This window comes from Schistocerca piceifrons, chromosome X (assembly GCF_021461385.2).
Source record: "Schistocerca piceifrons isolate TAMUIC-IGC-003096 chromosome X, iqSchPice1.1, whole genome shotgun sequence".
NCBI classification, from domain to species: Eukaryota; Metazoa; Arthropoda; class Insecta; order Orthoptera; family Acrididae; genus Schistocerca; species Schistocerca piceifrons.
The window spans coordinates 467,913,747-467,926,453 of record NC_060149.1 but is presented as its reverse complement, the minus strand read 5'-3'; the positions used below and the strand labels follow the sequence as shown (position 1 = coordinate 467,926,453).

General features: G+C 43.4%; 1 non-coding gene across 1 annotated transcript; it reads right to left on the bottom strand.

The window, feature by feature from the left end:
* Positions 1 to 11,296: 11,296 nt before the first annotated feature.
* On the bottom strand, positions 11,297 to 11,380 carry Trnap-ugg. Its single transcript has one exon. It is a non-coding gene; the product is annotated as a tRNA-Pro (tRNA).
* Positions 11,381 to 12,707: the final 1,327 nt, after the last annotated feature.

The following is a 12,707-nucleotide window of genomic DNA, read 5'->3' as shown; positions in this document are numbered from 1 at the left end:
AGATGTTGTGTCCCGCGGTCGGTGTTAGTTACGACTTTATTAGCAATGTATTGTTATTTGGAAAATATAGTTGAGAACAGTGTGGCAGTAATTACGGATATCCCCAGTTCATTAATTTATTGAAGAATAGAAATTATTTGTAACTCTAGAGTCGAACGTAATTATGCAGTTTCTTGTGTTATGCTAATAAACAGTGAGTGACATCTCGTTCAAACAAACTGATTGGAAATTTAATTATTTCTAAAGTAACAGTTCCTCGCTAAAAGTTTCTTACAGCCTCAAGATAACGGATCACGACCTAAATGCTGTTTTCTGCAGGTTGGTGAACATTTATTAGAATTTATGCATTCCACTCAGGGCGGTGAAAGCAAATAGTCAACTTGCGTGTACTGCAATCTTAGTACAAATGAGATCAGTGACACGCCATCCGCTGTAATAGAGAGGAGGTATAAAGAAGAGAAATACTGTTGAGGGAAAGGGTCTCGTCTGTCGAGATATCGATGTGAAGTTAACAGTTTTTTCAGTGGAACAACATACTTGAAGCATCTTTCGACAAATCGTGTACATATCACATTTGGACGGTAAGAGTCGAGCTGTTTGCCAAAAAAGAAAAGAATTATATAAATATTATTAAAAACCGGAAAATACAAGTGAACCAGAGATACACAAATCGTGGGTTTTACTTTTTATCTCGTGTTCCTGTTTAATTCACTTTTTCTGAATAAAACATGTTTGTAGTACATTATTTCAAACAAATGATTTACGCGCCATTTCGAATATAGAAAAACGTTTTACGTTTTAAACGCGTTTTCTTACAGAGATCTGTATTTACTGCACTTTACTTTATCCTGCATAACCCAAGTATCATTACTTAAACACATTCCATTTGGTTTTAATTATGCAGGAGGTGGAGCAGTGAAAATTCCTTCTATATGGAATGCTCGCCTGTTGCACCTCCCTTAATACATACACTGGTATCCAAAATTAAAGCAACAAATGGAAATTTTGAAAGGTTGCATTTATTTTGCCATGAAACGGTGTAAACAAGCGATAGTAACGTAGAGACAATGTAAAAAAAATACAGAACGTAAATAACTGCTGCATGTATAACGGTAGGCAAAAAATGATTTCGTTTTTTTTCGACTTAACAGATTTGTACAACATTCTGACAACTAGTTAATGTACTCAGTATGGGATGTAACCACCTCTGGTAGCAATACAGGCCCAACGACGATTGGGTATGCTGCGAATGATGTCATCAAACTCATGTTGGAGCACTAACACCCATTCTTCATGCAGAGCTGCTCACAAGTCTTGGAGAGTGGACGGCGGATACTGATGTGATGCAAGATGCCCCTCAGTGCATCCCAGACATACTCTAAGGGATACAAATCTGGAGAGAGAGCACGCCACGCAAAGCATGCAACATTTTCCGTTTCCAAGTAAACATCAACCACCTGTTCTCTATGAGATCGAGCAGTCTTCCATCAGTATGAAGTGTGGGTCCAAACCACCTCGCAACATCCACACATGATGTTCCAAGATCACGATACCTGACAGCCGTTAAAATGTGAGACGTGAAAATGGACAAAACATCTGAACTTTCTTCTCAAGCCCAGGGTGTTAAACAGACCTTATAGATAAATATGAGCCTGGCCCTGTAATGTAGCTAATATAAGGTAACTAGAATGCATAAACTGATAAAAGTGAAATGTTGGGATCTGTTCGGGAAAGCCAAAACAGCTATTCCCTTTTTCATTCTACATATAATTTATCACTGTCCTTTTGGGGGTCAAGTGATACACAATAATCATGTTCAATTACTTCCAACACTCAATAACAAAATATTTAACTCTTGGACGTATTGAATTGGCGATTATTAAACTCGTTATCTCTACATATGAAAAATTTTATCACAGGCAAGAATTATGAAAAATCTTCATCAGCTGACTTATGTCTCCGATGGCATAGCTGGTCAATGCACTGAGGTATTATTGACGGAGGACATCGAAAAAGTGCAAAGAAGGGCGGCTCGTTTCGTGTTATCGCGCAATAGATGTGAGAGTGTCACTGATATGATACGCGAGTTGGGGTGGCAATCATTGAAACAAAGGCGGTTTTCTTTGCGGGGAGATCTATTTACGAAATTTCAATCACCAACTTCCTTTTCCGAATGCGTAAATATTTTTTTGACACCCACCTACGTGGGGAGAAATGCTCATCATTATAAAATAAGAGAAATCAGAGCTCGAACGGAAAGATTTAGATGTTCCTTTTTCCCACGCGCCATTCGAGAGTGGAATGGTAGAGAAGTAGTATGAAAATGGTTCGATGAACCCTCTGCCAGGCACTTAAGTGTGAATTGCAGAGTAACCATGTAGATGTAGATGTGTTGGAGAATAATTTTACTTTTTAAACCAATGAAAAACTCTCATGTACTCAGTGTGAGTACAGGTTAGTATCCTAACTTTTGATATTCAATGGTCAAAGCGTACGCAAGTTGGGGTGCATTCCGTAGGACGTTAATTTTTCCCCAGACGAAATACTGGCTATTGCACACACGCTAAGGGTTGGAGCGACGCGCTGTTCATTGTTGGAACACAACCTACGACGAGCTTAGAGACAGAAGTGATGACACTTTCTGCAGGACCTGACCATCATTTTGCAGGACAATGGTCAAGAACGTACAGTGCAAGCTGTTACTGATTTCTTTCACTGATGTGGCTGCTAAGTGCTATACCACCTACTGCACTCCCCTGACTTAAGCTCTCGTGAGTTCAACTCGATTTCTAAACTGAAGGAAACACTTCACGGCCTTCGCCTCATAACTGCTACAAATTCGTCGGGCAATAGACTGCGCTGCTCGAACTGTAAACACAACTGGCACTGCTAAAAGTATCCTATAACTTCCACTTATCTGGCAACGGGTTATACACAATGCTGGTGACTACTTTGAAGGTCAGTAAAACTTTGAAACGCGTATCTATTTTGTACGAGCTGTAAATAAATAGTTACCACTATTAAAGTTCCAACCCTCGTATTTGCACACAAAACATACTAAATGAGTAATAATCAAATTAATGGTTTTTATTTCTGTCATTTTACGATTTACTGTTACAGGGGAAACGTGCTTCATCAAGTAGTCTAAATGGAGATCAAGCTAGAACCACTGCAGCATCTTCTACTAAAGAAAATCCTTCAATATCGGGGCCAGCTGATCTTACGCACGTAGATAGTGATAAAGACGAAGGTCGTTCATATAAGTCGACTTTGTTTCTTTATACATTTCTACATTAACGTTTAATACATGTTGACTGCTCTGGGTACATATGCAACGTTTCCTCATCAGAAATAAACCTGTGTCTCAATTCTCCACTTTTAAATTAAAATTTTAATTATCATATTATAACAAACGGAAAATGTAATCTATTCAAATTAGCGATGACGAAAATGAAACGGGCACCTTTACAATTACTCCCTAACGCAATACTCCGGTGCAAGACACGCTCAAGGAGGAAATGCCTCAGTTTCGTACGAAACTTTATCTTACAAAGATCTTACAAAGCATAGTAAAAATTCTTTAATTTCTGACAGCATAGAGCACAAAATGCTAGTAAGGATACGACGGGAAGTTGATCAGTGTGTGAAAACACTAAAACAGAAACAAATGCAGACTGTTTATTCAAAAAAGAACAGGGAACCTGATAAAGCAAAACTGCAAGGATTTTGCGCCCAGTATCCGGAAGCAGCTAAATGATTCACACTACGGTCTATCCCTGGACATAAACGCTTGGAGGAGCAACAATCAAATCTTCTTAACACTATAGTAATTGCTTTTGCCGAAGAACGACGACGATGTTCAGTTATCTGCACCTGCCATACCGTACCTTCTCTACACACTAAACTCCTAGAACTGTGATTCAACATATCTAGAAGTGGCATATAAATTCGCTTGCTCCCAAGGAAAAATACCACCTCGAATGCGGTGAAACACGTAGTGACCATTCCTGTAAACTTCAGTCGCCCAAAGGCGTTCATCATATTGCACACCCAGACAAATATTTTTGTGTGTCTTCAATAAGGTCTCTGAAGACAGTCACTTCAGTTCTCGGCCAAGATAAGTTTATTTATTTGTCTCAGGATGTTAAAACGTTTGCTCCCATTGTACTAACAGCAGCAACCAAACATGCACCATTGATCATGGATATAGAATACAAAGTTACTCTGCCTGATCACGACTTCTTGATTAAATCTCAACAAAAATTAATTCCGAGTGTATACGCTGTCTGTGAAATTAAACTTAATGAGATGCAGCGCCCTGAAGATGTTACTTACAGTGAGCCGACGTACAGTACACCGCTACCCGCAGTGCGAAGTACTCTTCGTCTACGACGATACCTCACGCTGGTGGTTTCTATAGGCATTTGTCTTGTAACACTTTTAAAGCATCTATGATGGGCAGTCAAGGCCTATTCTTATTACTCCATGCGATGGTGCGCTGGATGAAAATTCGTGCTACCCTAAAGAGATCTCACACGCTGAAGAGCACTTTAAAGAGAACGACGTAGATGCCACATTTTTAGTGACCACTGCCCCAGGGAGAAGTGATTTTAACAAAGTAAGAAAGAGAATGGCTCCTTTGAGTCAAAAACTGACTGATTTAATTCTTCCTCACGACTCTTACGGATCGCAACGGCAAAACCGTGAATCTCACCTCAGAACGGGAGAAATTGCAGGAAGCGAGCGTAATTCTGGGTGAAATAAGGCGCTCAGTATTAAACGATGGGCACAAAGTCGTTTCCGAATATATGAAGCCGAAGGACAGCGGTCTGCTGAACAACGGTATGCATACCATGTCAGAGAAAGTCAGTATCTGTTGCAAGTATTGTATATACTACGTGCTAAAATGCCTATTAATTGCGCTTTCACAATCTCGAATTCATACTCAAATTTTAACGTGTATTTGCAACCGGTCAACCGTGAAAATCGCGACTGCTTCAGGCCATTGAGAAGTGAACTGCATACTGTGGTTCGGGGACATTTCATGCCATTACCTTATCCGATCCTCACAGTCACCAGAAAACCGAATGTGCCGGGGCCTGGAGAACACTATGGGATGTAGTCCACACCGTTCCTACTTCTGCAGTCTGTCATGGTGTATCCCAAACATGCGAGCTATTCCCATACGATTACCGCTGCCCATCTCATTTGATGAATTATCAAACTATCCACAACAGAAGCTCCAAGATTTTCGGCATCTACATAGCTTGGTGTGCAAAGCTGTAGAAACACAGGTCGGCGCTGCATGCAACGCCGCAACCACCTGCAGTCAGAGTTCGAGGTTCGAATAAGTACTTATAGTGCACCTTGAGCGCAGTTAATATTTTCAAATTTAATTCCACAGAGGAATATGTAGTACAGAGAAGACATGTCTTTTTATTGGTATGAAGCAAAGGATGATCATATCAAATAAATTTAATTATTTAAAAACTACATGGTCAACCTCACGTGAGGGGGAAGCTCCACTTCGCATATCCACAGACTGCGACATTTCACCAAATCTCACTAACGGGAGGGGGGTTAAATACTCACGTAATTAATAGACACGTCCCCATCACATACACCGGATAGTTATAATTAAAGTGCAGCTACGAGGCCCAATGGGAGATGTAATTATCGTATGGTAGCGAAACTTGTTAGATATTCTAATGAGTTACTGCGAAACCGATTTATGCTCGAAAAAATTAGTTCCAATTTTGTCCACCAGGTGCAGACTTGGCAATGTGAGTGCAAGAAAGACGTATAGAAATGTTTTCATATGTAGTCGACTAGGAACGGGACGTGGGCAGAAGAGATCAAAAAAGAGAGAAAGGCATATATTGATTTTATTATTAACCGCAGCTGACACAATTTGTTCAATATGGACTCCGGAGACGTCGACGAGCTGCTGCATCCGTGAAACGATATGATCAATAGTTGCTTGCAGCAGTTCCGGTGCATTCTGAGCAACGCGTTCCTGGAGACCGAGTGCCCTTGGTAAAGGCGCTCTTTTACATATCCCCAGAGAAAAGTCACATCGATTCAGATCATGTGATCCTACAGACTATGTACATTGAAAACCTCTGGAGATAAGATGTTTTTGGAAGGTTGCATTAAGCAGATCTCTCACTGGGAAAGTGACATGAGGTGGTGTCCATTTTCCTTGAAAACAGTGGTGTCCACACAGTTGCGCTCTTCCAAAGCAGGACTCACACGCTCTATGAAGAGGTCTCGATAACGTGCAGATGTCACTGTGTACTTGACAGACCCTCTGAACGTATTCTCTTCAAGGAAGAGCGGACCGAGAATAAAGATGCTTATAAATCCACACCATACATTCATATACGATGAGTGCCATGGCTCTTCGCGCACAACAGGCAGTTTAACAGTACCCCAGATTCGGCAGTCCTGTATATTCACTGCACCTGTGGTGTAAAATGTGCATTATCACTACATAGACTACTGCCCAGCCACATGTCAACAACATCGCCAGAAACCGAAGAGCAAATGCAGAATTTTGCTGTGGATCATGAGGTTTCAGCTGCTGCACCATCTGGATCTCGTGCTGTTAGCAGTGTAAAACAGACCGCAGAACTTTCCGTGATGTTGACCATAGGATGGAGAATTCTCGTGACACTGCACGAGCACTAGCACTTCCCACGGCATGTGTCACATTTTCAATTACAGCAGCAGAAAACTCGGCAATAATTTCCTCCGAGATAGGCGGCTTTCCTCCTCTCGGTGCAACAACAAGCTTCACTTTCGTCTTCTTTAAGCCTCTCCTTAGGTCCTTCAGACGTCGATGATCTCTCAATGCAGCATTGCATTTGCTGCTGTTCACATAAAACAGTTTCACTAACAGTGCATGGTCTTTCTTCTCCTTAGTCGTACTGCTTACTGCATTATAACTTGTCAGAAGGCCGCGTGCATGTCATACAAGCATACAATCAGTGTACAGTGCCAGATTTGCACCTGGTGGACAAAAATGGAACTAATTTTTTTTCCATCGTAAATCGTTTCTGCATTAACGCATCAGCATATCTACGAAGTACTGCTGCTACACGATAGTTACGGCCCACAGAGAACTTCCGTGAGTGGCTGCACTTCAATTGGAAGCACCTGATATAGTTCTCTCTCTCTGACTTTTTCTCAGCGTGTATAAATGCAGCCACTCTCAATAGCACAGCGTTTTACACCGTAGGAAAGTACAGATTATTTCTACCACAGCCACGAACAGAATACGAAGAAGACTCCGTTTTGTTCTCCTTCTTAACCTGCAAAGCAGGCCCAACGTTAGTGCCTAATTTTAGCATATACCGTAGCTTTGGGATGAGTTCGAACGTCGACTTAGCTCCAAAGCCCAGCGTCCAGCACCATTACTTTCTCTGGTTTCAGCTCTTGACGAAGAATGTTGTATTATTGCAATCTCATTTAAGGTTCCCTTTAGAGTTAAGCTTCCCATAAATGTGAAAAGTGGGCACACACCTTATTAACGTCCATTTTTAGGTTTCCAGGTACTTTTGGTGAGATAGCATAGGTATGAGTTACACAGCTATAAGCACCCAAATATGGAAAACAAAAGTCAATTCACTATATCAAGAACCTCAAGAAATTCATTTTTTAAAGTAAAACTCTCTCTCCTGAGTCAAACAGACCGTTGAACATTCGCGCTGACCTTGCTTGCATACATTCAGTATCCTCTGTCAGTCCTATTTTGGAAAAGTCTCATTCATCCACAGATACACTGAAGAACAGCAGAAACTGGTACGCCTGCCTAATATCTTGTAGCCCCCCCGCGAGCGAGCAGAAGTGCTGCAACACGACATGCCATGGACTCGATTAATGTCTGAAGTAGTGCTGGAGGGAATTTTGCAGCGCTGTCCATAAATCCGGAAGAGTACGAGCCGGTGGAGATCTCTTCTGAACAGCAAGTTACAAGGCACCCAGATATGCTCAATAATGTGGATTGTCACATTGTCCTGCTGGAATTGTCCAAGTCCATCGGAATGCACAATGGACATGAATGGCTGCTGGTGATCAGACAGGATGCTTACGTACCTGTCACCTGCACACGCCCCACACCATTTTCAGCCTCCACCAGCTTCAAAAGTCCCCTGCTGACATGCAGTTTCCACGGATTCATGAGGTTGTCTCCATACCCATCCACGTCCCTCCGCTCAATACAATTTGAAACGAGACTCGTCCGACCAGGCACCGAAAGCCCATATCAATGATGTCACGTTGAATGGTTAGCATGGTGGCACTTGTTGATGGCCCAGCACTGAAATCTGCAGCAGCTTGCGGAAGGGTTGTGCTTCTGTCACATTGAACGATTCTCTTCAGTTGTCGTTGTTATCGTTCTTGCAGGAACTTTTTCCGGGCGCAGTGATGTCGGAGATCTGATGTTTTACTGTATTCCTGGAATTCACAGTACACTCATGCAATGGTCGTACTGGAAAATCCCCACTTCATAGCTATCTCGGAGATACTGTGTCCCATCGCTCGTGCGCCGCCTATAACGCCACATTCAAATTCACTTAAATAACTTGATAACGTCCCATTGTAGCAGCAGTAGCCAATCTAACAAGTGTGCTGGACACTTGCTACCTTATATAAGCAATTCTGACCCCTGCGCCGGATTCTGCCTGTTTACATATCTCTGTATCTGAATACGCATGCCTATATCAGTTTCTTTAGCGCCTCAGTGTATGAACAATACTCTAGGATGGAAAACATGACTTCTGTAAGTAGTCTCCTATGTATACTGAGTGCACTTTCCCAGTGATGAACCAGAGTCTTCAACACGTATGTATGTATTAAACCGGGGACTTAGAAACGACAGAGGGGATTCGTCCCGTCATAGCCCTGAGTGGCTCACAACCAAACAACAGGCCACAGCAGTCCACCAACCCCACCGCCGCTCCACACAGAACCCAGGGTTATTGTGCGATTCGGCCCCCCGTGGACGCACCAGGGAACGTCTCATACCAGACGAGTGTAACCCCAAACGTTTGCGTGGTAGAATAATTGTGGTGTACATGGCAACTGTGGTTGCGCAGCAATCGCCGACATAGTGTAACTGAAACGCATTAAGGTGAACCAGCCTGCATTCGCCAAGGTAGATGGAAAACTGCCTTATAAACCATCCACAGGCTGGCCGGCACGCCAGACCTCGAAACCAATCCGCCGGGTGGATTCGTCCCGGCGACTGGCACGCCTTCCCGCTCGGGATGCAGCGCGTTAGACCGCGCGGCTAGCCGGGCGGGCATCTTCAGCATACCTTACCTACAATTAATCTGTTTAAGAACGTCATTTCATATTTCCAGATGTTATAACATCCAAATATCTGTATGAGTCGACTGATGCCAGTCGTGACTCATTGATTTCCACACTCCTGAACATACCTAGGTCCACTGTTTCCGATGTGATAGTGAAGTGGAAACGCGAAGGGACACGTGCAGCACAAAAGCGTACAGGTCAACCTCCACTGTTGAAGAGGGTCGTAATGTGTAATAGGCAGACATGTATCCAGACCATCACACAGGAACTCCAAACTGCGCCAGGATCCACTGCAAGTACTATGACAGTTAGGCAGGAGCCGAGAAAACTTGGATTTAATGGTCGAGCAGCTGCTCATAAGCCACACATCACGCCAGTAAATGCCAAACAAATCCTCGCTTGGTATAAGGAGCGTAAACATTGGGCGATTGAACAGTGGAAAAACATTGTGTGGAGTGACGAATCACGATACGCAATGTGCCGATCCGATGGCAGGGTGTGGGTGTGGCGAATGCCCGGTGAATGGCATCTGCAAGCGTGTGTAGTACCAACAGTGAAATTTAGAGGCAGTGCTGTTATGGTGTGGTTGTGTTTTTCATGGAAGGGGATTGCACCCCTTGTTGTTTTGTGTGGCACTATCACAGCGTCGACCGGTGTGGCCGTGCGATTCTAGGCGCTTCAGTCTGGAACCGCGTGACCGCTACGGTCGCAGGTTCGAATCCTGCCTCGGGCATGGATGTGTGTGATGTCCTTAGGTTAGTTAGGTTTAAGTGGTTCTAAGTTATAGGGGACTGATGACCACAGATGTTAAGTCCCATAGTGCTCAGAGCCACTTTGAACTATCACAGCACAGGCCTACATTGATGTTTTAAGCACCTTCTTGCTTTCCACTGCTGAAGAGCAATTCGGGGATGGCGACTGTATCTTTCAACACGATCAAGCACCTGTTCATAACGCGCGGCCTGTGACGGAGTGGTTACACGACAATAACGTCCCTGTAATGGACTGGCCTGCACAAAGTCCTGACCTGAATCCTATAGAACACCTTTGGGATGTTTTGAAACACAGACTTCGTGCCAGGCCTCACCGATCGACATCCGTACCTGTCCTCATTGCAGCACTCCGTGAACAATGGGCTGCCATTACCAAAGAAACCTTCCAGCACCTGATTGAGGGTATGTATGAGAGCGTAGAAGTGATCATCAAGGCTATGGGTGGGCTAACACCATATTGAAATGCAGCATTACCAATGGAGGGCGCCACGATCTTGTAAGTCATTTTCAGCTAGGTGTCCGGATACTTCTGATCACATAGTGTGTATCTACTTTATACACGAATGCATGAGTTGAGAGATGTACAGAGTGGTCCATTGATAGTGACCAGGCCAAATATCTCACGAAATAAGCATAAAACGAAAAAAACTACAAAGAACGAAACTCGTCTAGCTTGAAGGGGGAAATCAGATGGCGCTATGCTTGGCCCGCTAGATGGCGCTGACATAGCCAACCGGATATCAACTCTGTTTTTTTTTTAAATAGGAACCCGCATTTTTATTACATATTCGTGAAGTACGTAAATAAATATGAATATTTTAGTTGGATCGCTTTTTTCGCTTTGTGACAGATGGTGCTGTAATAGTCACAAACGTATAAGTACGTGGTATCACGTAACATTCCGCCAGTGTGAACGGTATTTGCTTCGTGATACATTACCCGTGTTAAAATGGACCGTTTACCAATTTCGGAAAAGGTCGATATCGTGTTGATGTATGGCTATTGTGATCAAAATGCCCAACGGGCGTGTACTATGTATGCTGCTCGGTATCCTGGACGACATGATCCAAGTGTCCGGACCGTTCGCCAGAGAGTTGCGTTATTTAAGGCTCTGAGCACTATGGGACTTAACATCTGAGGTCATCAGTCCCCTAGAACTTAGAACTACTTAAACCTAACTAACCTAAGGACATCACAAACATCCATGCCCGAGGCAGGATTCGAACCTGCGACCGTAGCGGTCGCGCGGTTCCAGACCGAGGCGCCTAGAACCGCTCGGCCACACGGGCAGCCGTTATTTAAGGAAACAGGAAGTGTTCAGCCACATGAGAAACGTCAGTCACAACCTGCAACAAATGATGATGCCCAAGCAGGTGTTTTAGCTGCTGTCGCGGCTAATCCCCACATAAGTAGCAGACAAATTGCCCGAGAATCGGGAATCTCAAAAATGTCGGTGTTGAGAATGCTACATCAACATCGATTGCACCCGTACCATATTTCTATGCACCAGGAATTTCATGGCGACGAATTTGAACATCGTGTACAGTTCTGCCACTGGGCACAAGAGAAATTACGGGACGCTGACAGATTTTTTGCACGCGTTCTATTTAGCGACGAAGCGTAATTCACCAACAGCGGTAACGTAAACCGGCATAATATGCACTATTCGGCAACCGAAAATCCGCGATGGCTGCGACAAGTGGAACATCAGCGTCCTTGGCGGGTTAATGCATATTGCGGCATTATGGGAGGATCGATAATTGGCCCCCATTTTATCGATGGCAATATAAATGGTGCAATGTATGCTGATTTCCTACGTAATGTTCTACCGATGTTACTACAAGATGTTTCACTGCATGACAGAATGGCGATGTACTTACGACATGATGGATGTCCGGCACATAGCTCGCGTGCGGTTGAAGCGGTATTGAATAGCATATTTCATGACAGGTGGATTGGTCGTCGAAGCACCATACATACCATGGCCCGCACGTTCACCGGATCTGACATCCCTGGTTTTCTTTCTGTGGGGAAAGTTGAAGGATATTTGCTATCGTGATCCACCGACAACGCCTGACAACATGCGTCAGCGCATTGTCAATGCATGTGCGAACATTACGAAAGGCGAACTACTCGCTGTTGAGAGGAATGTCGTTACACGTATTGCCAAATGCATTGAGGTTGACGGACATCATTTTGAGCATTTATTGCATTAATGTGGTATTTACAGATAATCGCGCTGTAACAGCGTGCGTTCTGTAATATTTCTGGCTTAGTCAGCCATCATATTAGGCTCCAAGAAGCTGTTGCCAGAGCAGTGGAGATGCAAGAAGTATATAGACGACGAAATGTGGTGTGAGTTACCTGTGACAGATGTTAGATTCGGTACCATTCTCGTGAGAAAGGCAGCCTGCATAATGCTACTGCTCTGTGATTGGCTGCTGTGTTCGGAGCAAGGGCGTCAAAACGTTAAAGTATAGTTATTATTATTAGTTAAACTACTCACTGGAATGACTTCACTGTTTAATATGAATGTCTCTCAACAGCTGACTATCAATCAGTCTTTTTAGAATTATTAAAAACAATTTAAATCAAAAACAAAAGACTGACAAAATT